General features: G+C 42.9%; 1 protein-coding gene across 1 annotated transcript in view; it reads right to left on the bottom strand.

Moving 5' to 3' along the window:
* Positions 1-27,088, bottom strand: part of CFAP299 (cilia and flagella associated protein 299) — a 362,695-nt gene that overhangs the window by 45,261 nt on the left and 290,346 nt on the right. The window lies entirely within an intron of this gene.

The raw sequence follows: 27,088 nt of genomic DNA, 5'->3' as shown, positions 1-27,088 counted from the left end.
AAATTTTTAGTAGCATATGTGTGTTGGTGCTATAGTTTAGTTTGGACAGCTTTGTACATTAAAAGGCAACATATGTATTCAACTCAACGGGGTAAAGTTTTATTTATTTTTTATTTATTTAAAAATATGTTTACCCCACCTCTCTATTTAAAATATTTGAGGTGGCTTATAACATTTTAAAAGCCCAATATATATAAGAAGGGGCATAAAACCATCCACGTTAAATCCACACAGAAGAGTTACTTATTGGCAGTCCTGTATGTCATAGATCTCTCTTTTTCTAGTCTACTATTAGATTCAATGTTATAGCTTCAGTAGGAGGCAAAAACTATCAGCCACCCAAGATCAGTTCTAGTGTACTACCCCATTTCTGGCCTATTAGCAACACAGAATGTTATTGTTAAAGAAAACAGAGTAAAACTGTGTTCCTGAGAGAAAGTGAGAAGGATATAGGTATGAGAAGATAAGATTAACAATTTCAAATGTACAAGTCATGCGTTGCTTGCTGTACATTTCCTTCTCCTCTCTCCAGCCATCCTTGGTTACTGAGGACAGGACAAGGAGCAATGGGTTTAAAGTGCAGCAGGGGAGGTTTAGATTGGACATTAGGAAAAAATTCCTAACTGTCAGGGTGGTCAAATATTGGAATAAATTGCCAAGGGAGGTGGTGGAATCTCCCTCTCTAGAGATAGTTAAGAACAGGTTAGATAGACATCTGTCAGGGATGGTGTGGACGGAGCTTGGTCCTGCCTTGAGGGTGGGGGGCTGGACTCGATGACCTCTCGAGGTCCCTTCCAGTCCTATTATTCTATGATTCTATGTTTAGATGTTATACCAACCAGTACTCTTCTATGGAGGGTTTATCTAGAATGCAACTAGGAGCTCTGAGCAGCTGAACTCTGATTCCACCATAGAGAAGTCCAATTCGTAGAGACACATTCAAGCCTCCCTCTCACAATCAAATGTTTTTGATCCCCTATCCTTTCTCTGAATTTGTTTTTCATTTTTCTTTTTGCGATTTGTCATTTTCATCCCAATGGACTGAATGAGGGGAGCTGGGTCAGTGAGGCCCTAATAGGGTTGGATTGGAGGCAGGATTAGGCTGGGATCAGTGAGAGAAACCTCTTCAGGGAAGAGTAGAAGGAACCACAGAGAGTCTGAAAATGAAAGGAGGATGATTGACAGAACCCTTCCTCGTAGAAAGAACGGAAGGATAGCATGGAGGAAGGTCACCAACAGAAAGCCTGTCACATTGACTGAAGAAAAAGATCTTTCTGGGATTCAGAATGTTCCCAAACACTTTGTCTTGATCCTCCATTCCAATAGAGAAGTCAAAGTGGCAATGGATCAGTGGATAGACCTGTAAATCTAAGGTGAATCCTGGGCCTTCAAGGGAATCCACTCTCATTGGCTTAGTGGGATGACTCATTGGGAGGCCAGAGTCAGGGCACTGAGAAGAGTATCATGGGCTAGCTTCCCTGGGTTTTTCTTCCTTGCAAGGGGAGTTTTTAGTAGGGCTGGAAGACTGAGGCGACTGTTTCCCCACATTTCACAAAATGCAAAAGGAGAATTGGCAGGACAGGAGTGGACTAGGACTTGGTTGATTGATAGTTCTGTCCTCCTGGTTCATACAGGTTATCAGATAGCAGAGATTCACAAGTATGCATTCGATAATATGTTTGGGTTTTTACCCAGGTGATATCTGAGGGTATGTCTACACTAGCTCGTTAGTTCGAGCTAGGTAGGATAATTAGGGCAAGCGGAGTTGCAAATGAAGCCCGGGATTTAAATAACCTGGGCTTCATTTGCATGTTCCCGGGTGCTGCCATTTTAAAATTCCTCTTAGTCCGAACTCCGTGCCCGCGGCTACACTCGGCACGGAGTAGGTAGTTCGAATTAAAGATCCTAATTCAAACTACCATTACTCCCCATGAGGAGTAACAGTAGTTCGAATTAGGATCTTTAATTTGAACTACCTAGTCTGTGCCGCGTGTAGCCATGGGCACGGTGTTCGGACTAAGGGGGATTTAAAAATGGCAATGCCCGGAAACATGCAAATGAAGCCCGGGTTATTTAAATCCCGGGCTTCATTTGCAACTCCGCTTGCCCTAATTACCCTACCTAGCTCTAACTAACGAGCTAGTGTAGACGTACCCTGAGTGGGAAGTTTTGCACATCTGTGAAAAATGGCAGCCTCATCATATCGACAGTTTATAACAAAGATTCCTAATTTTTAACATCACTAAACTGCTGTAACATAATGATTTCTCTGGCAAACCACTGAGTTACACTCACAACGCTTCTCCTTTTCGTTCACACTCAGTTTCCATACAATATTATGTTAACACACTTCACATCTTTTGTACCCTACACATTAATCTGGCAAACCATTGAGTTACACTCACAACGCTTCTCCTTTTCGTTCACACTCAGTTTCCATACAATATTATGTTAACACACTTCACATCTTTTGTACCCTACACATTTCTAATTGGTAGAGCCAGAAAAACTTTTAATACAAGGATACCTCCAGCTACTTCAGCATAATGCTGATTTTTCCTATCCCCTCCCCAGCACGTTCCGCCATGTGAGAAGCTAACTGAACTGAATTGTATGATAAATAAAAAAAAATCTTTTAAATTGGTGACAAGTACAACTACTCATACTGCATCTGTGATTAGACAGAAGACTAGAAGCTTGTTATAAATATATGAACAATTGATTCATCTCTTTAAAAATTCAGAGGTTACCGTTTTAATAACTTTAATTACATTGGGATGGTCCAATAATAAAAGAAAAAAGTTGGCAGAATGCATGTGCATGTGCTATCTGCACTATAACTATAACTATAACTATAACTATAACTCATAAAGGACGTCTTTCAACTCACTTCTGATTATAAAATTAATTTCCTTAAATAGGTGTTCATATACAATCATCTATAAATCAATACAGATCTACAGTGAAGTCAATAACTGCCCCTATTAATATCCTCAAAACTTCTTTTTTGAACTTCAAACACCCAATCAAAAATATTTAAAAAAGACATTTCCTGTGATAAAGGTACAAAGGATTCCCTCTGAAAACCCAAAGCTTTTGATCCTATCATCTGTCAGCGTTGTTTTTCATTTTTCCTCTTGTGATTCATTTCTAATCACCTATAAAGCTTTCATTCATAATATTATGAATGTGCTTGAAATTTCTTAAGATGTTCTATCACTTTTTAATTTTGCCACACCTTTCCGCCTCAGAGAAGGATTTTTCTAAGTTTATATGTCATTTTTATTAATTGAAATCATCAAGAGCAGATAAAGCTTTTCATGTTAAAAGATTTTTTTAAAACCCAGTAAATGTGAAATTTAACACTATCTTTCTACAGTTCTCTTCAGTTTTCTCTACAACTTCTTCTATTAAACATTTTAATGTATCCTGCTGCAAGTAGAAGAAACACAGATATTCATTTACCAGAAATGTACAGTTGCCTCCTGAATAGAGCTGGTTTGGAATTTTTTTGCATTTAAAAGGGTCAGTTCACCAAAACCAAAACTGTTTGTGAGAAAACATCAGTTCTGATTAATCTCTCAATTTAAAAGCTTTGAAAAGAAAAAAAGCTTGCAAATTGCGGAAATGAAAAGTTTTCATTTTTTAATAGAGAGACAATTTTTCAAACTAAAGGAACTAAAGTGCTACATTCAACAGTAGAATATGCAGAAACTATTATGTAACTATTGGCCATAGAACCCCAAAACTGCAAAAAAGATGTCAAACTGTAAGCCACGATTATCTTCAAACCCATCAGAAAGGCCCACTTCAGGATTTGTTTGATATACTAAAACATTTTCACAGCCAGCATAATAAAAGATTCGATATTTTTTACTGTTAAGGATGGTGGTTTTGTAACAGCTAATCATTTGCTGAAAAAGAAACAGAAAACTCCCTTCCTACTTCAAAATAGTATTGAAAAGGGCCACTTTAGGTAGGGTAGTTTAGGCCTAAAATATGACCTGGATTACACTGACATCACTATAATTTGTCAGAGATTAACATACAAAGTTTCTCTCTCTTTCTGGGGGTTAACACCAGAATCATCACAGTAAAGAAACACCCCTCACCATTGGTGCAAGTAGATGTGACTCTGCTGAAGTTGATGGAGTTGTGCCTGATTTTTCAGCCATAAAGTTGGAATATGCTTGCATGTTCCTGCAGAAAATCAGCAATGGTTCATTGATTCATGAGGTTCATAACCAGCTTGTTCACGTTCAAGAAGTTTCAGTGAGTTTGGATAAGCATGCTCATTTTGGGGAATATATCTGAATCAAACCCGAACTCCGAACCTTGTCAGAGTCACACACCATTGCATAACCTGGCCTACAAATCTACATATTGACAAATACTGTAAATGATGGGAGAACATTATGCGTCAGGAACAGGTTTAGGGTTGCCAGGTGTCTAGTTGACCAGTCCAAAAGGGATCCTGGTGGCTCTGGTTGGCACTGCTATTCAAAGTCCGGCTGGCAGCAAAGCAGGGGCCTGAGGTGAAGGCAGGCCCCCTATCTGCCTTGGCTGTGCACGGGTCCTAGGAAGTGACTACTAGGTCCCTGCAGCTCCTAAGTGTAGGGAGGCTCTGTCTGTGAGCTCCCCTTATGCCTGTAGGTGCTGCCCCTGCAGCTGCCCTTGCTCCCGGCCAATGGGAGCTGCAGAGCCAGCACTCTGCATCTCTGCCCCTGAGTGCCAGCTCTGCAGCTCTCATTGGCTGGGAAACGCAAGCAATGGGAGTTGCAGGGCCGCACCTGAGGGAGCAAGGGGAGCTCATGGACAGAGCCTCCCTGCACCTAGGAGCTGCAGGGACCTGCTGGCTGCTTCCTGAGACCTACAGTAAGCATTGCTGGGATCCAGCACTCCCAATCGCCTCCCTCCTCCTAATCCCATGAACCAGCCCAGAGATCATTCCCACACCAGAATGCCCTACTGGAGACCACACACCCCTTTCTTCCCTATACTCCAACTCCCTTGTCCTGGCTGGAGCTCCCTCCTGCAGCCAAAAACCCCTCATCCCCAGCCATACTACAGAGCCTGCACCTCCAGCCAGAGTCGTCTATGAGTCCACAGCCCAACCCTTCCCCAGCCCAGAGCCCTCTCCTGCATGCTGAATTCCTCATTTCTGGCCTCACACAGAGCCCACATCCCTGCCAGAGCCCTCACCTTCCTGCACCCAAGACCCCTGTCCAGCCCAGAACCCCCCTCCTGTCCTCCAAACTCCTCTTCTCTGGCCCCACCCCAGAGCCTGCGCCCCATTTGGCCCTTACCCCAACCTCCCTCACCCAAGCCTCTGCCCCAGCCCCTTGAAAGTGAGGATGGTGAAGACAGAGTGACTAAGGGAGGGGGCTTTGGCCTTGGGAAGAAGAAACAGGGGCAAGGCCTCAGGGAAGGGGCAGGGAAGGGGGTAGGGCAAAGTATTCAGGTTTGTAGGATTAGAAAGTTGGCAGCCCTACACAGAACACACCTAATGACTCACATAAAGTTCCACCTCAGCCTCCAGGATACATTTCTAAATTTAAGAGATGTTTCATCCAATTAATTGCCAGTAAGGAAAAGGAAGCGTGTGGATTTTCTGTCAGCTGCACATTCAAAATCCTTAAAAGAAAAAAAATGTATTGAAAAACTCTATGTCAGTAGAACACACAACTCTCCTTTTTGCTACCATTTTAGTAAACACAATATCTCATATTTTCCAACATTATGCACTCCTCTAGCTGGCTAAATGGATCTTGAAATGAGCACAAATTATTTTTCCTTCCATCATAAGATCTCTTTTTCAGTTATAGTTGTGTAAAGTGGGAGGTTTCAAACCTGGGTTGTACGCCTGCCCGGACAAGCCACTGGTGGGTTGCGAGATGCTTTGTTTATCTAAGGGTGCGTCTACACTGCCCGTTTTTTCGAGATAACTAGCGTTATTTTGAAATAATGTGAGCATCTACACAGCCATTCTGTTATTTTGAAATAATTTCAAAATAACGGATGGCTTATTCCGAAATCTGTAAACATCATTCTATGAGGAATAATGTCTATTCTGAAATAGCTATTAGAAATAAGGCGCGTGTAGATGCTCCACTGCTGCTATTTCAAAATTGTCCCTCACCAGGGCCATTCTAAGTTATTCCTCCCCAGTGCCTCCTGGGGCTCTAAATTGAGAGAGCATGTCTACATTAGGGAAGCCTGCCTCGGACTCATTTTGAAGCTTCCCTGCAGTGTAGACGTGTTATTTCGAAATAAGCTATTTCGGAATAACTATTCCAGAATAGCTTATTTCAAAATAGCCGTGCAGTGTAGATGTACCCTTAGTGTCCATAGGCATGGAGTCTTGCATTTCCCACTAGCTGCAGTTTCTTGTTTCCAGCCAAGAGGAGCTGCGGGAAGCAGTAGCCAGGCCCAATCGCTGCTAGGCTGGAAACAGCAAATTGCAGCCAGTGGGAGATGCAAGACACGGTGCCTATGGATGCTTAGATAAAGTGTTTTGCGGCCCGTCAGCCACTTACCTGGGTGGGCCCATGACCTGAGTTTGAAAACCCCTGGTGTAAAGTCACCTTAGTTTAAATGAGAAACAGGCCCAATAGCAAATTGATTTATACACTACAGGAGAGCATGGGTCAGCAACCTGTCTGTAGATAGACACAAGTGTCTGGGGTAAAAATGTTGAGGTTCATGGGAGCAGCTCTGTATGCTGCCTCTGTGCCCCCTCCCAGAGAGTTGACTTCATGACTTCCAGTGAGCCCATTGGCCAGGAAAGGGAACTGTGACCATGGTAACTCCAAGGAGCGGTGCCTGCACATGGAGGCAATGTGCCTGATGTGGAGCCATGGCTGCATCTCTCCATCCACAGCAACAGGGAACTGCTTTGGGAAGCCGCCAGAGATGCGACCCCTCCTCTAAGAATGTGTTCCACCTGGCCCCTGCTCACAGCACAGCCTACCCTGCGGAGGGGATGTCCCCATTAGAAAGCAGAGGAGATTCCCAACTACCCTAGGATAACCTTTGTCTAGAAGAGGTGGGGTCACAGTGAGGGGAAGGGAAACCTACTCCACTGAGAGACCTTTCCCCTTCACTTTCCATGTATGTTAGTCAAAAGAAGGAAATGTAATTAGATTTTTTTCTCCAGTTTTAAATTCAAAACTTGGCTGCTACAGTGTATTTCCCCAACACAAATTAACCTCTGGCTCTTCTGAACTGAAATAATATGAAATGATTATTGTGTGAAACATTTTGTTACTGAAATATAAAATTTTCTGTACCCAGTTCTACATTTTCTGTAAACCAAAACCCTGTTTCACGTAGGGCTACAATTAAACAGAGGAAATCAAAGACTAAGGGTATGTCTACACTTGCCCCCTAGTTCAAACTAAGGAGGCAAATGAAGCATACCAAAGTTGCAAATCAAGTGTGGGATTTAAATATCCTGCGCTTGATTAGCATAATCGTGGCCGATTGTCATTTTAAAATGCCGGTTGCCCAATTTAACTCGCCACGTGTGGACACCGTAGTCCGATTTAATCAAGCACGGGATATTTAAATCCCACGCTTGATTTGTACCTTCGGTATGCTTCATTTGCCTCCCTAGTTAGAACTAGGGGGCAAGTGTAGACATACCCTAAGTTCCAAGGAACCCTTGCTATTAATCATTGGCAGAACTAGTAGCCCAAGTTCTTTTATTTCAGTTTCTTTCTTCCTGAAAACTACGATTTAATCTAAAATTTCAACTCCAATACAGATTGAATGGCAGATAAGGCAAATTAAATAAGTTAGACTAAACAGTATAGCATTGCATACAATTTAGTATAATACAATAACAGTGCACTACAACAGTCCATACATGACTCCAAAAATACAATTCTATGTAATCAAAGTTAATTGATTAATTTTCCCCTGTAAACTCAACAGTGGCTTATTGAAAAATACAGATGTGACAATGTTTGAGCTGACACAATACTCGTGGACAGTTAGTTAGAGGCCTGTCCTACAGCCATTGAATTCAATGCGTTTTGCTCTTACCAGCAATGGATGCAGGATCAGGCCATTCGCTGAAAGAATCTGACCTGAATTTCTGTGTTTTTTAAAAATATAGCTTAAAAATAACATGTGATATGAACATGAAAATTCAAGTCCAGTAGGTTTTTTTTATTTAAAGAAAATCACAATAAGACATATTATTTAAAGAAGAACAATAAAAAATAGTGACAACAATACAACAATACACTGAATATATGGTTTTACGCTAAATGTATATGTCAATGCCTGAGCCCACAAAAAATATTGATTATGGTGGCAAGGTACATTCAAAACCAATAAAGTGAGTTGAATTTATCATTACAGTACTATTATTAGCTATCTAGCTAGCTTACTGTTCAGTGTGGAAAACTGTGTGCTATTTTATGATGACTGAATGACATCACCCATCACTAACGTCCATCCCTAAATCCAGTAATTTTGTCAAGTTTCCATCACGCAACATGGAGGTGCCTATTCCTGCTGGAGAGGACAATCTGCTTGTTTCCAAACAAAGTGGATCAAATCAGTGGTTAAAGAACTAACTATCAATTATTTTGAGAGTCTGATCCAAAGTCCACTGATTGCAGTGGGCTCTAGATCAGTCCCTTGGTACTTGGCAAAAAGTTACTGTAGAAGAACAGAGACTTGCATCACCTACAAGAAGTTATATAATCTTGCTAGGCCTCATTTTTCTCATCTCTAAATTGGTGCTAATAGTTGTCTCTAATCTCCATGTTATGAGCATCAGTCAGTTTACGTTTGTGAAACACTTCAAGTGCAAATTAATTCTTATTACTGCTATAAGTGATGTGGCCTGAAGCCTTAGAGGGACGTGAGGTCACTACTATCATCTATTGGTGACTCCGTGTGCCTTTGAAAAACTCACCCTTGACTCTTGTATGCTGAGGGTTGCCAACTTTCTACTCACACAAAACTAAACAAACTTGCCCTGTCCTCTACTCCACTTCTCCTCTGAGGCCCTGCCCTTGCCCTACCCTTCTTAGAGGCCATGCCCCCCACTCACTCTATCCCTCCTTCCTCTGTTGTTTGCTCTCCCCACCCTCAATCACTTCCTCATTTTCTGTGGGCTGGGACAGAGGTTTGCAGTATGGGGTAGGTGGGGGTGAGGGCTCTAGCTGGGGGTGCAGGCAGAAGTGTTTGGTTTTGTGTGGGGATGGGAATGAGGATGAGGGATTTGGGGTGCTAGTGGGGCCTCCAGGCTGGGGCTTAGGAGTTTGGAGGGCAATCAGTGCTGGGGCAGGGAGTCGGAGCATGGGGGCTGGAATGAGGACTTCTGCTGGAGATGCAGGTTGTGGGATTGGGCTGGGGATGAGTGGTTTGAGGTGTAGGAGGGAATCAAGGCTGGGGCAGAGGGTTGAAGCGCAGGAGTTGGGGGGCAGAGTACAGGCTCTAGGCAGTACATACCTTAAGCAGTTCTTGGGAACAGCGGTATGTGCCCCTCTAGCTCCTAGATGGAGGTATAGCCAGGCAGCTCTGTACACTGCTTCCAGCCACAGGTGCCACCTCTGCAGCTCCCATTGGACATGTCTCCCAGCCAATGGGAGTAGTAGAGCTGATGCTTGGGGTGGGAGCAGCTTATGGAGCCCCTTAGCTGTCTCTATGAATAGGAACCAGAAGGGAAGCCTGCCTTACCTCTGCAGCTCTGCAGACTGGACTTTGAACAGTGCTGACCAGAGCCACCAGGGTCCCTTTTCAACCAGGCATTTGTGTCGAAAACCATACACCTGGCAGCCCTGTGTGTGTGGTCACTATCTTTCTGAAGACACAGTAGCAAAAGACATCCCCACAGTTGGGAACTGCACATCGGTTCTGATTCAGGAAAGCTGTTAAACGTGGGCTTAACTCCAAGAACTCGCTTAAGCCTAGCAATACTCAGCAAAGCCCGTGAGCATGTATTTATGTCCCAATTGGATGGAACTTCAGCATGTGCTTAAGGACTTTGCTGAACTGGGATCTAAGAGTTGGCAAATAAGTTAGTGTGATCTATGAGCCGCAATACTGAGAGATCCCTCTTATGGATTCCAGTTAAATGTGGTGTAGAAGATATAATATGGGAAAATTAAGAGGCCATCCCTGCTGTCTGGTGAATCATATATCTAACAAAAGTACTTTAAAGTATGACTAATGGAAGGTAAATGGCAGGAAAGCAAAGACAGATAATATTTAGGTCAATTATTCATTATTCATTCTCTTTTCATATGGACAGTATCACAGGTGGGGACCCAAGGGCCCAAGCAGAATTTGACTGGAAAGGACAGGCTTAAAATGCATTATAAGTTAGAATATATATTTAATGACCAGCAATTTATTTTTGTTGCAGTGGTTGGCCTTATTTGTCACCTGAAGATCACGTTACTTCTAATAGAAATCCCAGTGAACAGTGAAAGAAAGGCGCTCACCTCCGTATCTTTAAAACAGATGCCATTCACATGTCTGCTCTGCAAATAGGAATACATTCCTGACCCTGACCCTTCACAGGAGTGAAAACAGTGTAAAATGTAGCCTGCTTTTTTTTATTTTATCTTTTACTAAATCTTATTTTAATGGGGCAAGTGTGATGCTGGATATTTTATAAATTAATCAAAACATTCTAGTAAACTATGGTGTAAAATGACTTTACAAATTGCTGTGCACAAATTTTCACTGTATTCACACTTTCTTCTGGAAATACTGTTTTCTTTCTTGTAAGAGTAATACATCTGGTATTACCTCAGTTTCTTTATCCTATGCTCAAAAATGCCAATTGGTTCTTCAGAAAACACATATCTTTTACTTACCTATAATTCTACAAAAGAATTAAAAATAAGGTGTATGAGAATAAGCACAGGATCAACAGACTTTAATCCTGAGTTCTTCTAATACATCCAAAATAAGCAGGATGTGGTCTAAGGGCAAGTGCGATTCAAAAAACTGAGATCTTAACATACGGGGAAAAAAGAGTAAAATGTATGTTTGTCTTGGTTTTCCCTCACTTAAAATACCTTCAAGTCCTGACCATTTTAATTAGCTCAACATCACTTATAAACTTTCACGGTTTAGAATCCAAATGTTGGATTGCATTCCCCTAAACAGCAGTGATTGATGCTAGTTTGGAACACCAAAATAAATGCTCTTTGATGCTTTATTTAGTTAGCAGAAACAGCCAAACAAAAACCCAGCAGTAATATAAAGCAGATATGTACTTTTCCTTGGATTAAATGGTAAAACTCTTTTGTGGTTCTTAGTACACACAGGAACCTATTTCATATTGGTGTTGCTGGAATAACATTGTGTTGGGACCACACAGATGCTAAAATCATTACTCAAGGTGCAATACTACAATTCTTAGCTATGCATAGCTTTCCCCAAGGTACATGGGAGTGCTCTGGGTTGAAGGACTGCAGGATCAGGCTCTTATTAAAAGACCACCTCCATCCTGACTACCATGTGCTAGGTTTAGGTACAATTGCGTGGGGAATCTCTTCAATCGTCACAAGCACTTAGGCAAGATACCAAGAATAGGGCTGCTCTTGCAGTTCAGGCACTGGGATTCAGGAGTTCTAGGGCAAGTTCACACTACCACGCTACATTAGCGCTCCTGTGCAGATGCAGCTGGGTATGTACAACATATCTGGTGAAGGTGTCAGTATAATTACTCTGCCTCCACAAGAGGCGGAAGACATGTCAGCGAGAGCGTGTCTCCCACTGACATAGTGCAGAGTGGATGGCACTTCAGCCTACATAACTTTACATTGCTTAGGTGCGTGTGAGCGCCTTTTTCACACCCCTGAGTGATGCAAGCTGTATCTACTTAAGCAGCAGTGTAGATTAGTCCTAGATACAATTTCTAGCTCTGTTACAGACAGCAGGGCCGCAGCCACCATGGGCCCCAGGGCAACGTGTGTGTGCAGAAGGGGGCAGTTCTGTGCCTCTGGCTGGTGGGGCTGAAGTAGGGTGGCCAGGTGTCTGGTTTTGTCTGGATAGTCTGGTATCTGTGGCCCCAATCCAATAAAAAACCCAGAAAATACTGGACATGTACCGGACGGGAAGGCCGTCAGGGATTTAAAGGCGCAGTGACCTTTTTTTTCCCCCGCCATGTTTGAGATTTTTTGTGGAAGTATCTGGCAACCCTAGGCTGAATGTGGGAGGAAGGGGCTAAGGGCAGTCAGCTTTTAGTGCTGCCCAGACTGCAGCGTGCCCTGCCAACCCTCAGAGCTGTGTGGAGCAGTGCTCCCATGGCAATTCTGCAGCAGCGGCAGCTGGCAGCTCGAAGCCCCTTTGAATCACTGAGCTCCAGAGTAATTGCTCCCTTTGTCTCCTCCTCCTCCCCCACCATTGGTGGGCCTGGTTGCAGATTTCCTGGGTGTCATTTTTAAAAGTGCTCAAGGGCAGGTTTGTAAGAGCCATGCACTAAAATCTAGGCCCAGATTTTCAAAAGTGCTCGTCACCCAGAAGTTTCCACTGTGACTCTTAGGGCCCGACCTTCAAAACCACTCAGAACCTTAGTGAGCTGAGCGCTTGTGAAAACCTCCCCCGAGAGTGTGGTATTTCAAGGGAGGCTGAGTTCTCTGAGCATGTGGCTGCATCTGCACATGCTGACCAGAGTTATTTACTCGTTCACGTAACACAAGAAACAGAGGCTGCCCAATGAAGCGAACAGGCAGTGGTTTAAAAGAAACAAAAGGAAGTACTTCTTCACACTGCGCAGAGTCAACCCACAGAACATGTTGATGTTCAAGCCAGAAGGTGTTGAAGGACTCCAAACACCCAAGGTTCCAGCACCTATGCAAGAGGCTGAGAGTGGATGATGGGGGATGGATCACTCGATGAGTGCCTGTTCCATTCAGTTCCTCTGAAGCACCTGGCACTGAACTAGATCAACCATTAATGTGACCCAGTAGGGCCGTTTCTATGTTCTTGTGGTTTTTAGAAAATCCAGGCTTTAAACTCTTTGTGCCTCACTTTCTCATCGGTAAAATGGGGAGAATAATCCTTCCTGTATGCTTAGCTTGTACACACTTCTGGGCAGATTTTACTACATTTCTGTAGAGTGATTCTCAGTTGGGACCTCTAAGAACTACCATAATGCTACCAATAACATCAGCATAGCAAGCAGTTATATGGCAGAAATTCCGTAGATTAATGTGACAGCTCTTGAGCTCCAAAATGAGCGTGGTCTTTGAGGTGTCCTAAACTAGACAGCATAAAATAAGCCTCGTGTGATAAGCCACTGTTTGTTAATACTAGCAAATAGGAATGTGAAGTACTAGTCAACTATCTGATAAGCAAATGCTTATCAGATAGTCGACACACTAGTCAGCTAGTCGCTTCCCCCACTCTTGCTGCTCTATAAGAAAGAGGCAGCAAGGGCAGGAAGAGAAGGGGGTACTTCAAATGGCAGTGCCACATGGAGTCTGGATTCAGCTGGGACTACCCCGCTAACCCCAGGCTCCATCTGGTGCTGCTGCTTTGAAACGCCATGGAGAGCACCGGGCCAGCACTTTCAACTTCGAAGTGTAGCAACAGCCCTGGATCTGTTGCTACACTTCAAAGGCAGAGGTGCCCTTATCAACTAATCAAATAGTTGATGCAACTTGCATCGACTATTCGATTAGCCCATTCATCTAAATTTAACATCCCTACTAGCAGCCAACCGCTGTCAATGTATTTCAGCTGATTTGTGTCTTCCTTAACAATTTACTTTGTTTACTTTGTGTGATTCTAGGCACATATACGCACCAGAAAGTTCAGAAGCACACAAATAAAGTGAAAGAAAAGGAAAAAAGGAAAAAGTTAAGCAGTGTTTTTGAACTTGAGAAGCAGGGTTTGTGGGAGAGAATAGCTGGCTGAGAAGCAGATGTTCTAGCTTTTTAACTCTTTAGAAAAAAAAAGCAGGGTTACCCTACAGAAGAAGAAATGTTTGCTGTGTATGTGGCACATGTGCTTCCCAGTCACTTATTTATTCTAAGTGTCAAGCAACTGCTCTCAGACTGAAAGAAGCTCGATAGACTTTGGATTTTTGCTTCTCTGTGTAAACATGGTTTTGAAGTGATGTTCTGTCTGAGCACAGGCTGCAGAGACAAGACTACAAGTTAATTTTGTCAGTGCTCAAATAAAAGAGATTAATAAAAACAAGAAGCTTTCTCTGATGGTTAACCCATAACAGGAATTTACTATGACAAACAAGACAATTTCAGCTCCAACTCATGAGTGAAACCATGTCTAAACAGGAGCAAGACCAGGGATAGGGTTGCCTATTACTTGCTGAAAGAAGAGAGATGATAACAGAAAATCTAAATGCCTTTTTTGTTTCCGTTGTCACCAAAAAGATCAGTAGTATAATGAATGCCAGTGAAAATTAGGTAGGGTATGATGATAAAACATGGAAAGAGAAAGTTAAAAATACTTAGATGAGTTAGATGTCTTCAGGTTGGGAGGGCCACATAAAATACATCCTAGAATGCTCAAGGAACTGATTGAGAAGATATACGAACCATTACTGGTTAACTTCAAAAAGTCATGAAAGACAGGAGAGATTACAGACCAATCAGCTTAACTTCAGTATCTGAAAAGATAATGGAGCAAATAATCAAACAATCAATTTGCAAACACCTAGAAAATGATAAGATTATATGGATTTGTCAAGAACAAATCACATCAGACCAAGCTAATAGCTTTCTTTGACAGAGTAACAAGTCTTGTGGATGGGGATAAGTGGTAGATATCTTGACTTTACTAAGGGGTTTCAATTAGTAGTTCTGTGGCGCCCTAGGGTACGTCTACACAGCAGGTCACAACTCAAATTAAGTTACGCGACTTGAGCTACATTAATTGCTTAGCTGAAGTCAAAGTAGCTTAATTCGGCTTTTGGTGCTGTCTACACAGCAGGAGGTCGAAGGAAGAACTTTGTTCCTTCGACTTCCCTTACGCCTTATGAAATGAGGGTTACCATGAGTTGGAGTAAGAAGTCCTTCAGCTCACCATTATTTCAAAATAATGGCTTGCTGTGTGGATGTGCACTATTTTATTGACGTTATTATACCACAGTATGTTATTATACTATACTATGTTATTATACTATATATACAGTATCATGAGCTTTCATGGGCAAACCCTCTTCTTCAATCATCAATCATCTGAGGAAGAGGGTTTTGTCTGTGAAAGCTCGTGATACTATGTATACATATATATTTGTAAAGAGAGGAAAAACTAAGTACCCATACACATTTGTGGGAGGGAGAAAAAACAAATATGAAGGCAGTTCAAGATTCTCTGTTTAACTGAAAAATACAGTAAAAAGTCCATTTAGTTTTAAAGTAAAAAATAAAGTAAAATAAAAATGAGTCATAACACTAAGGATGCTTTCAGAAACTCTACTATGAAATTGACTTGATTGACTTGGTTCTTATTAGTCTCTTGTAACTATTTAGTCTTTAAGGTGCTACAAGACTATTTGTTTTTTAAGTCTTTCCTGTTACAGACTAACTCGGCTATCCCTCTGAAGCTTATCTACTCTCTGTCTCTTTTTTCTTCCTCCCCTCCATATTTTTCCTTCTCCCCCGCTTCCTCTTTCCCTTATTTATTCTTGGATCTGGACTTCCAACACTCCGGTCATCTGAAGAATGGGTTGTGCCCACGAAAGCTCATGATACCATCTACATGTTATGTTAGTCTTTAATGTGCTCCTAAAAAACCTGTTGTTTTTTAAGTTTTTCCTGTTACAGAATAACTTGGCTACCCCTCTGAAGCTGATTTAAAATGGTAAACGTTCTTAAGCTATGTCCATACTTCAATCTTCTTCCAGTAAAAGATATGCAAATTGCGTTTGCAGTTTGCGTACCTTTTTCTGATTTTTTTTGGAAGAGGCTTTTCTGACATTTTACCCATCTACACAGGGCCAAAAGTGGGGAAAACCTCGTCTTTTGGAAGAGCCCTTATTTCTCATAAAATGAAGAATATACGGCTTCCGAAAGATCGTGCCTGCTTTTTCAGAAACTGTTCCAAAAAAATGGACGCGTTCCCTGGATGCGGCAGAGTTTTTCTGGAATACCTTTGGTATCCCGGAAAATCTCTGTAGTATGGACATAGTTTTAGTGAACCCAACAGACTAAATTAGTTTACAAAGTTTAACTTCTGCATGTCAAAAACCTCTATTCTCACCAAAAGAAAAATAATCAATTTATCATCTATTATTGAATCAGGCCCTTGGAAGAAGGAAAAAAATGTAAAAAAGATATAAATACAAAAATATGCCATTACCTAATTCTAAAAAAATCTTAAACACAAATACCATCTTGAGGTACATCTAAATCTTCTACTTCATCACATGTTTGAACTTCTGTGGACAAAACTATTTCATCCAGGCTTTCTTTACAAGGGGTCAAAGTAGGTCATGTGACGTGACATGACCATATATACAACCTTTTGTAATCTGATGTAATGCAAATTATAAAATGTGAGGCTTTCCATTCAGAGTATAATCCCACTGTGGGTAGCACTTGTGCTACAGTATTTGAGCCCTGGCTAGCTTCTTCAAAACATTTCTAATAAGTCCAGTAAGACATATAAAATATAGTCTCAAGGCAATAGGATTCAATCCAGATTGTCCATGTGTACAAGGTTCCAGAAGTTACAATATTTTTGATGGCGAAGGACAAATCCAGGGTACCTCAGCAAAAGATGTTCTTCCTTTCTCTGTAAGTATGATGCTAATAATTATCATAATTGATTCTGCATAGACATATATATGTACTTGACTTGATGCATGTGAGGAAACCCTCTTGCGTTTACTAGGACTATTCATGTGCAAAAAGTTAAGCATGTGTGTAACTCTTCCAGATTAGGGCCTGAATTTGGTTAGTTTAATTTTCCCTTGTCTTCCCTGGGCACAGCAGAGGACAATGAACTCACTGAATCTGCCACTGGTCAATAATGATAATTTATTTACCAAAAAACCAGCATAAGGAAATGTCAGAACCATGAACTAAGGGCATTGTTAGAAATTTGGCACTCACCCACAGTTTTGAGTAATTAAATTATCTTTTCTACCTGCTGCAGAATAGGATTTCTTCAAATATTTCTATTGCAACCTCATACATGTTTTGGTTCCAAAGTCTCCAGGTGGAAAAATCAGGTTCATCTTCAGCCCCACACATTTGTTTTTGGAGGAATCCCTCCTACTGATCTGGCTTTGAATGTAATGATAGACTGTCACATTAGAACAGACTTCACAAAAGAACATTTATGCAAAACGCAATGTACTTGGCTAGTCATTTGTTGAGTCTCCCCTGCTATTACTGCAGATGTGTTTTTGTTTAACTAAGCGCTCTCTCTGTCACCAGCCAGCTTCTTCTGCTGTGGCTGCTTAATTCAGCCATGCACAGTTGATCCTACATTTCTGATATCACAACTTGCAGCCATGGAAAAGAGCAGTTTCACCATAAGAGTCAAGAGGGAAAGATGGGTACGACTTCATATTTAAATACTTCAGATCAAAATGTCAAAGGGCTCTCAACCTGGTCTCCATTTGTGCACATACAATTTTGCTAGTTTGCACATGCAATTTAGATGAAAACCCCGTTTTGCAGAGAGAAAGAGAAAGAGAGAGAGAGAGAGCGAGCGAGCGTATATTCTTGTGTGGCATAAAGATGTGCTGTCGTGAGTTGGCTGAATTACTTGCAAGTGGCAAAGCCACGAGTGAGTTACACAGGACATCCCAAAGGAACCCCAATAAAATCTTTTACTACTCCACATCACCATAAATTTTGTGTATGGTTTAGTTTTGACAGGAAGTCTATTTTAGGGATGCTTCAGAGAGAGTTTTAAATATTATTCAGTATGTTTGTCAAATCCATCTTTCTATGTAGCAAGGGCCTGTCTACACTACAGAGAAGGTTGACCCTTCAGAGGTTGATCTTCTAGCGTTCAATTTAGCGTGACCCCCCCTTCCCCCCACTGAAATGCTGACCCACCCAATCGAATACTGAGGGCAGCCCCTGTTGGCATCCTGTACACCTCATACTTCAAGGATAAAGGGAAGCTGACGGGAGCGTGTGCTCCTGTTGGCCTCCTGCAGTGTACACACTACCATGGCTTGGCTTAAGGTAAGCTGAATCTAGCTCCACATATTGCTTAGCCAGATGGTGCACCTTAAGCTGACCTGCCTGGTCTAGTGTACTATAAGACACACTTGGTTAGCCATCTGCAGGCTCGGCCAACGTGTTTGCGGGGCCCGAGGCATCATGGCTGAGCTGTACGGCCACGAGTGAGTGGCCAGGTGGGTAGGGCCGGGAACTGGGCAGCGTGGGGCCCAGGCCTCAGAGTGGGAGGGAAACACTGAACATTTGGGCCTTTTCTGTCTGTTGATCTAAGATTAAAAGTGGAGGTGCAGTCAAGAGTTCCTCTACAGAACAGCCTCCGTGTCCTTGACGGCCAAGATAATTAATATAATAGAAGGCAGGGTGTAATTGTGTCAGATATGGATCAGTTCCTTCGTCCTGCTTCCTGACTCCTGAAATGGGGGACAAATCAGGAGAAGGAGAGGGCATGTCAGAAGGCTGCCAGAAGAAGCATGGGTGGCATAATGAGTTCCTCTAAGGTCCGTAAATCAGTAGCTTTGTGTGACAACATCTGTAAGTGGTGTTGGAACTGAAGCCAACACTGAAGATGAGGAAGCCACAACTTGACAGCTTCCCCCTTCCCCCACTTCAAGCAGAGTTTTGGCACACAAAAGAAATAGGAAATTATTAACATCACACTGACTGTAGTATCAAGGCATTATGAGTTTAATTCCAAAAGCACCTAAGTCAATAAGAAATAGGTGCCTGAGTTACTTAGGAGCAGGGCTGGCTCGAGCCATTCCTGCGCCCCGGAGAGCGGGCATGCAATGCATGCGTGGCTCCGCCCCCGAGAGCATGGCGCATGCGCAGCTCCCTCCCCCGGCGCGCTGCGCACCTTACAGCTGCAATCTTACACGGCACCTGATTGCAGCTCTAAGGGGTGCCGCATGGCCCCGGCCCCATGGCACCTGATGGCAGCTCTAAGGGGTACCGCGCAGCCCCCGGCCCCGGGCGCACAGCGCCCCTTACAGCTGCCATCAGGTGCTCCCCACAAGTTGGCGCCCCGGGCACCTGCCTGGCTAGTCCCCCCGCCTTAATCTGGCCCTGCTTAGGAGATTTTGAAAATTGTACTCCATATATAATGGTGAATCACCATTAATTCTTTCAGAAAAAAACAACTTGGACTTTCTATCTTGACTTTGTTTTAGCCACTCTTCTTCTAAAGTGGAATCAGTTTGATGGATGACACAGGAATTTCTCATGTACTAACTAAAAATTATTATTTTTGCAGAGATTGCATAGCAGTAATAAAATCCAACTCATAATAGTAATATTAATAATATTGATCACAATAGACCCTTGTCAAGTGCCTTTTATCTACAGATCTTGATGCTCTTTAGTTATATTTGCATGCACAGTACTTGGATTGGTTTTGTGAAAAGAAAAAACAGCAATTTGTGTGGATTAATATCATACACTTAGCCCTGGTCTACAGTATGAAGTTATTTCAAAATAACCCCCCTTATTTCAAAACAAGTGGAGCAGCCACACTTCCAAGCCCGTTATTTCGAAATAATGGGCTAGCTTTTTTGAAATCTGTACTCCTGCTTTCCTCGGGGATTAATGCTTATTTCAAAATAGTTACTTTGAAATAGCATTAGTGTGGATGCTCCACCACTGCTATTTCAAAATAGCTACTCCACAAAATCATTCAAAGTAATTACTCCCCCGTGCTTCCTGGGGCTCTAAGTCGAGGTAGCGTGTTCACAATAATGGACCCTGCCTCGGACTAATTTTGAGGCTCCCCCATGCTGGGGACATGCTATTTTGATGCTGTTATTTCAGGAGTTATTTCGAATTTAGCAATTGTGCAATTTTGAAATAATTTCCTCATGTAGACATGCTCTTACACTCAGTAGCAGGACAAAACAAAAGAGAAGAGAAAGACAGTCAACTGGAGGGGAAACCAAAACAGATGGCCAGGCCCTGCCTTTGGGCAAGGCAAGCGAGGCGGTTGCCTTAGGCCCCATGCATTCAGGGCCCCATGCTGCCCAGCTCCCAGCCCCACCCACCCACCCAGCCACTGACTTGCTGCCCTGACTGGGAGCTGTGCTTCCATGCAGCTCAAGGCCCTGTACTGCCCAGTTCCCATCCCTGACCACCCAGCCGCTCACTTGCTGTCATGCGGCTCAGACACTCTGCCACGGGCCCCACGAACTCTTTGGCCGGGCCTGCACATGGCTAACCAAGTGTGTCTTATAGTCATTTTTGAGGTCATGTCTACACGAGGAAATTATTTTGAAATAGCTAAATTCGAAATAACTCCCAAAACAATAATTTTGAAATAGCGTGGCCACACCACGAGGAAGTCTTGAAATTAGTACTAGGCAGGCTCTGGTAATGTAGACAAGCTATCTCAACTTAAAGCTCCAGGAAGCACTGGGGAGTAATTACTTTGAAAAACCCTGGGAAGTAGTTACTTCGAAATAGCGGCACCAGAGCATCCACACTACCGTTATTTCAAAATAACTATTTCAGAATTCGCATTATTTCTTGTAGAAGTCAGACGTTATTATTTCAAAATAACCAGCCCTTTATTTCAAAATAATGGGCTTGGTAGTGTGGCCGCTCCACTTGTTATTTCAAAATAAGGGGATTTATTTCGAAATAGCTCCATAGTGGAGACCAGAGCTGCATGTGTATTTTCTAGTGCTCCTAAAATTCAGAGACAATGGGCTGAAATTGAGACGGTCTTATTCAAGGCTCCCTCAATCAGCACCCTTGGAATATTTAGCTTTAGTTTTCCAGATGATCGTAGGTTATGTGCTAGTTCAGAAAGGAGAGGCAATCCCACAGGCAGATGAACACAAGTAATCTAAATGTAGGCGGGGGCAAGCGGCTCCTTGAAGTCTCCTTGATTAATGCACGAAACCACACATAAAGGAGAATACATAGAAATTCAAGTCACTGTCCTATTTAAACATGAGCTTCTTCACTAAAATGAGTCTCTTCACACCTGTTCCCCCCCCCCCCCCACTCTCTCACTCTCTCTAGTGGACATCCATCCATTCATTCATCCTTCTGCCATTTAAAAGAACTATTTAGTTATTATATAGATAAACTATGAGCTACATTAGCAAAAGATTTCAGCCTGGAAAATCTGCAAAAAGAAATCCACTCCTCTTTCCAAGAGTCCCAGTTTTCAAAAGTCTGCAAATTTGCTGAAGGTTTTTTTGGATTACTCTCCTGCACCTGCTTCATCAGAAGGGCATCACCGTATTTTCACTGGCAAACATCTCATTTATGAATAAATAAGTAGCTGGGACCGGAGAAACTAGAATAATAAGATTGTGCCTGAAAGTTTGGTGAAAGGAGTTGCTCAGAGCCTGCCCAGATGTTGCACAAATTAGATTTCCATCGGGGAGAGCTCTTCAGAGATAACAGGATGAGTACAGAAAGGGGGCTTTTTCACATTAGAGATTCTTTTTCTTCCTCCTCTTTTTTTTGAAAAGGGATTATTTTCTACTGAATGGTTAGACAACCTTCAAGGGCCCCAGAACTGTTCTTGCACAGATCAAATAATGTGCATGTGTGAGTGAATACCAAGCCACTGGAAGCCTACCCACTAAGCCTCAGTGAAACTGTTTCCTCTAGGATGAACAATCATGCACTGTGAAGTTTTCTGCAGGTGTCTAGGGGTGTCAGCTGGCCTCTGTTTATTATTAGTTTGCTGTGTACAGGGAGGCAGGCCAGGCCATCAGTAACAACTCTGTGCAAATGGGTCAGGGAAATGAAAATAAAGCCTGTACAGCAGGAACTTTTAGGGTCTGGGGTTTTGCTGGCAAGGCCTGCCTTAGTTCCTCTTTAGGTGCTACTTAAAAATTGCTACTTGTTTGACTTGGAAGCAACTTCACATAACAGCGCCTGTGTGAGATATGTAGTAGGGAAACCAGATGTAGGCAGGTGTGCTGCTTTTTTATTTTAAGTTCTACCAAAAGAATCTTCCTCTGCCTAGTTCTGAGGGGTTTTTCTTTTTAGAAGTCTGTTTATATAATTTGTTTTCCAGAGAGGGAAAATTACTGTAAAAATAGTAAAGGATTCATTTGCATGATTTTGAACTTTAGTTATTGGGGAAAAATTTCTTACCTATAATTAGATGAAAAAAATTAGCAAACACCTGTTTAAATTTAAACCTTTTTCTATGCAGCCTGATCTTCCAGTGACCTAAGAATAAACCCAGAATTTTCTTAGCAATGTAATATTGATGTATATTAGCGAACGCTTTGTGACTATTTTGTTTGGATATTATAAAACAGATTGAAGCTTTTGAACTAGACAAATAGTTCATATTTATCTACCCAGATGTCTCAAAGAGATGCTTTTCAAATAATAATGATGTAAAAAAAAGTGACTTTGATCACACCTCTGATCCAAGCCCTATCGCAAAGCTCTCTGAGACAGCCCCACTGCTTTGCTTTTCAGCTGTAGGAGAGGTCACTTTAAGAAAGTCCCGGAAAGCATACCTGTGTAAAGGGCAGGTGGATGCAGTCACCGCACAATTAGGAAGGAGGGGAGCTGAAACTGACTGAAGATGAAATACGCTGGCTGACAGAAATGTCTGCGTTTACACGGCTAGCTCTGTCATGTGGCTGCACACAACTGACTATAACTGTTGTAGTTATGCTGATAAGATCTAGCAAGAGAAGCACTCTGAGGGACCCACTTAATTCTCTCAGGCCACGTCTCCATCTGCCATGCTGGAGATTGATCTTCTGGTGTTCAATTTAGTGGGTCCACTCAATCGAATGCTCTCCAACAACTGCTCCTAGCGGAAAGAAGAACTGGGGGAGTTGGGGCAGCTTTTGCTGCTATACCGGCATGCAGTGGCATGCAATGGCAAAGAGTGCTTGAGCTGTCCCCATTGGTACTGCTGATAGAAAAGTTTGTCTGACATCCGTGTACAGGGTGCACAAAAGCAATCACACAGTTAAGCTCTATTCTTTCTCTACCCTTAATTTCTGTACTGTTTTAGATCCTGGTCCCTTGTTATTAAGCACACATGCAGAAGTCAGCATTATGGACACAGACACTATTCCTTGTACCAATTTTCCATTTTCACCTGCCTGTGTATCTTACACCTGTGTTTTGGCAATACAATTGTTTACTGTGTGAGAAATTCCTAGGTTAAAAGCAGTTTTTTGTACCTTCTTCCACTCTGAACATTTTGGGCAAGTGTAGCACAGTTAATTCTTAGTTTAGTTTAGTTTAGATGTGTAATTTGTTCAAGTCCTACTCCCACTGTGATGGAACAGTGGTGAACACTTATCCCCAAAGCTAAAAAGAGCCTTTGAAAGCATCAGACTCAAATTAGCATCAGAACACTGAACCAATTGCTAAGACACTGAAGAGGGCTAACTTAAAGACTGGTAGTTAAATAGATCAAGCTAGAAGTAGCAATGCAGTAGTCACATAGATGCAGCACTGCAGGGCACATGATCTGGGATTAATTTCACAAATTTTTCCATAAACAAGGAATCTGAACTATGTAGAAGGTTTCACAAATTAACCTATGAAGGATCAAGATAAGTGAAGAGCTATTAATTTAAACAATCTTTTATAGTGCTGCAGCAAGTTATTTTTTTTTCCAGTCCATGGATTTGTTCTGTTAACCTCCCATCCAAACCTAGTGAAAACAATGCGTCCCTCTTAATCATATTCAGAAGAATACAACTATCAACAAAATCACAAGAAAGAGATCCCTTCCCCTGTAATTACAGGGTGTGACACTGTGCAGATGTCTTCATGCAAAGTTTCAACAACCCACAATTAACTAGACGAATCCTGCAGCAAATGTGGTTGGAAGAGAAAAAAAAAAGTTTACCCTAAATTTGACAGATCTGCCTATAAATAGTTATATGGTTTGTCAAGCACATCTTTGCTGTAACCAGGCAATTTCTGCTTAAATATTGTTTCAATGTGATTTTGTCCCCTGTGAATATTTTGTATTTGAAAATGAGCGAACACACCCATTTTAAAGATGCCTTAGTACATTTGCCCTGCATCTGGAAGGTATGCATGTGAATTTATAATACTTATGTGAAGCAGAAGTTAGTGGTTAATCCATTTGATTGTAAATCTGGGGACTATGCACCATAACCACATTAAAACTTTGTCATGAGTAAAAAGGGAGAACTAGAGCTACCCTATAATTGTGGTACACTGAATCTAGTCTCTTCCATGGACTCACGCACATTTGGTCTTAGATCTGTCACAAAAAGAGGATATTTGAAATTCACATCTTTTATGACTTACATGTGTAGCACATGAGCTGACAGATTTAGCGTGATTTACTTATTTTTTAATGTCCAGTTACTTGATAAAGGAAAAACAGAAAATAATTTAGATTAGGATTTTCAAAGGGCGTAAATCCCGTTGATTTACAACGAGAGTTACATGCTTAACTTCCTTCGGCCAAATTAAAGGCATCCAACATACAGGCAAAAGTTAAAACCCCATTAAGAGTCTTTGACAAATGCATTCCATTAAGCAATTAAGGGGCCATGTTGCTTCGGCTCACTATTTTTAGTTAACGCTTAAATTTAGTATTTTTATATTTACCGTACTCCAATGCTATTTTAGACTATTTGTTGTTAAAGCCAGAAGGGACCATCATGATCATCTAGTCTGACCTCCTGCACATTGCAGTCCATAGAATTTCACTCACCTACTCCTGCAATGGATCCCACCCTCTGACCGAGTTACTTAAATCTTGTTTTAAAGACTTCAAGTTACAGAGAATTCACCATTTATATTAGTTTAAATCTCCAAATGACCCTTACTTCATGCAGCAGAAGAAGGTGAAACCCTGCCAGGGTCTCTGTCAAGCTGACCTGAGGGGAAATTCCTTCCTGACCTTAAATATGGAGGTCAGATAGTCCCTGAGCATGTGGACAAGACCTGCTAAAGAGACACCTGGGAAAGAATTCTCTGTAGTCACTCAGACCCCTCTCCATCTAGTGCCTGATCACTGACCATGGGAGATATTTGCTGCTAGCAGCTGCAGATTGCTCATAATGGCATGTAGCCAATCTCACTGTCAGAGCCATCCCTGGGGTATGGTAAATCTGGGCCACCCAGATTGATGCCTCTCCCTGCCTCTCAGCGCCTACCACCTGCCACAGATCAGTTGTTGCATGGCACCAGGAGGCAATGTGATGGTGTGGGGAGGAGTAGGGGAGGAGCATGCTTGGGGAAGGGAATGGAACTGAGCAGGAAGAGGCAGGACATGGGTGGGAAGAGGCAGGAAAGAGCAGAATGGGTTTGGGGCATTGTGGGAAGAGGTGCAGTGGGGGCGGGGCCTGGGCACAGGTGGAGAGGAGCACTCCCCAGCAGATCAGAAACACTGGATAATTTGTCCCAGGTCCTGCACCTCCCTGTTCATCATATCACCCTATTAGCAAACTCAATCGTGAAACAAATGAGGGTTTTTTTGCCTGCACTGTTCCCGTTCAAAGGTTGTTCCAAAATGTCACCCCTCTGATGAAAAGTCTCAGGGGGGTAGCCATGTTAGTCTGCATCTGCAAAAACAATGAGGAATCCTGTGGTATGTGCTTAGCTTGTGCCCTAATAAATCTGTTAGGGTATGTCTACACTACCCTCCTAGTTCGCGGCTACACGGGGCTCGAACTAGGTAGTTCGAACTAGGATTCCTATTCCGAACTACCGGTACACCTCGTGGAACGTGTAGCCACGCTGCACGGGGTTCGAACCAGCGGGGTTTTAAAAATGGCGGCTCCCTGCTTATGCAAATGAAGCCCGGGAAATTCAAATCCCGGGCTTCATTTGCAAGTGCGGTATGCCTACATTACCCCGCTAGTTCGAACTAGCGGGGTAGTGTAGACATACCCTTAGTCTCTAAGGCCATGTCTACCATAGGACACAACACATCATGACCACTTCGGGAATGTTGTGCTTCCCCACGTTGAGGCGGGTCAGGAGGTATCTGAACCACACCTTGAGACCCCCGAAGGCACATTACACCTGCATGTGGGCCTAGTTGAGGTGTGCACTGAATTGTTCCCTATTGGAGTCCAGGTGGCCAGTGTAGGGCTTCATGAGCCATGGCATGAGAGGGTAGGTTGCATCCCCAATGATGCAAAGTGGCATCTGGACGGCCGCTATAAAAAAGTCCCACTGGGGGAAGAATGTGCCAGACTCCAGCTTGTGGTAGAGGCTGGAGTTTTGGAATATGCAGGCGTGTGACCTGCCTGACCACCCGATGAAAATGTCCAAAAACTGTCTGCGGTGGTCAACCAGGGCCTGCAGCACTATGGAGAAAAAGCTCTTCCTATTGATGTATTGGGCTGCTTGATGATGTGGTGCTAGGATCGGGTTGTGAGTTCCATCAATGGCTCCCCCGCTGCTGGGGAACCCCAGAGAAGCAAATTCTGCAACGATGAGGTCCTAGTCTCTGAGGTGGATGACCCTGCGCAGCAGGATGGTGTTGATGGCCCTCACAACATGCAAGAGACAAAGAAACAAACAAAACAGAGACTGAGAGGGAGCGCCAGAGCTCTTGGGAGGTGCCTGCTCCCTTGTTTCTCCACTTCAAACATCGCTGGAGCCACCCCCCATGAGGTCGCCCCCCCCAGCAGGGCTGTATGAGGGTGGGACAGCTTCTCCCCACCCCCAGGCCATCCCTACACCTCTCCACCATCCCTTTTCCAGTACTTCCCTCCCCCTTGCAGGAACTGCAGCCTGAGAGTGCCTTACCTCCATGAGGAGGGCGCTGACGGTGCACTTCCCCACGCTGAACTGGTATCTGTCTGGGATGGCGAGCTTCCAGACAGTGATGGTGACCCGCTTCTCCTGGGAGATGGCGGGCAACAAGTGAGTATTGTGTCATTAGAGGGCAGGGGTAAGCCAGGCACACAGCTCCATAAAAGTGGCCTTCCTTGTAGAAAGAGGTTTACAAATGTCGGAAAACC

This window comes from Pelodiscus sinensis, chromosome 5 (assembly GCF_049634645.1).
Source record: "Pelodiscus sinensis isolate JC-2024 chromosome 5, ASM4963464v1, whole genome shotgun sequence".
Lineage (NCBI taxonomy): Eukaryota > Metazoa > Chordata > Testudines > Trionychidae > Pelodiscus > Pelodiscus sinensis.
This window is presented reverse-complemented; position numbering and strand designations above follow the sequence as displayed.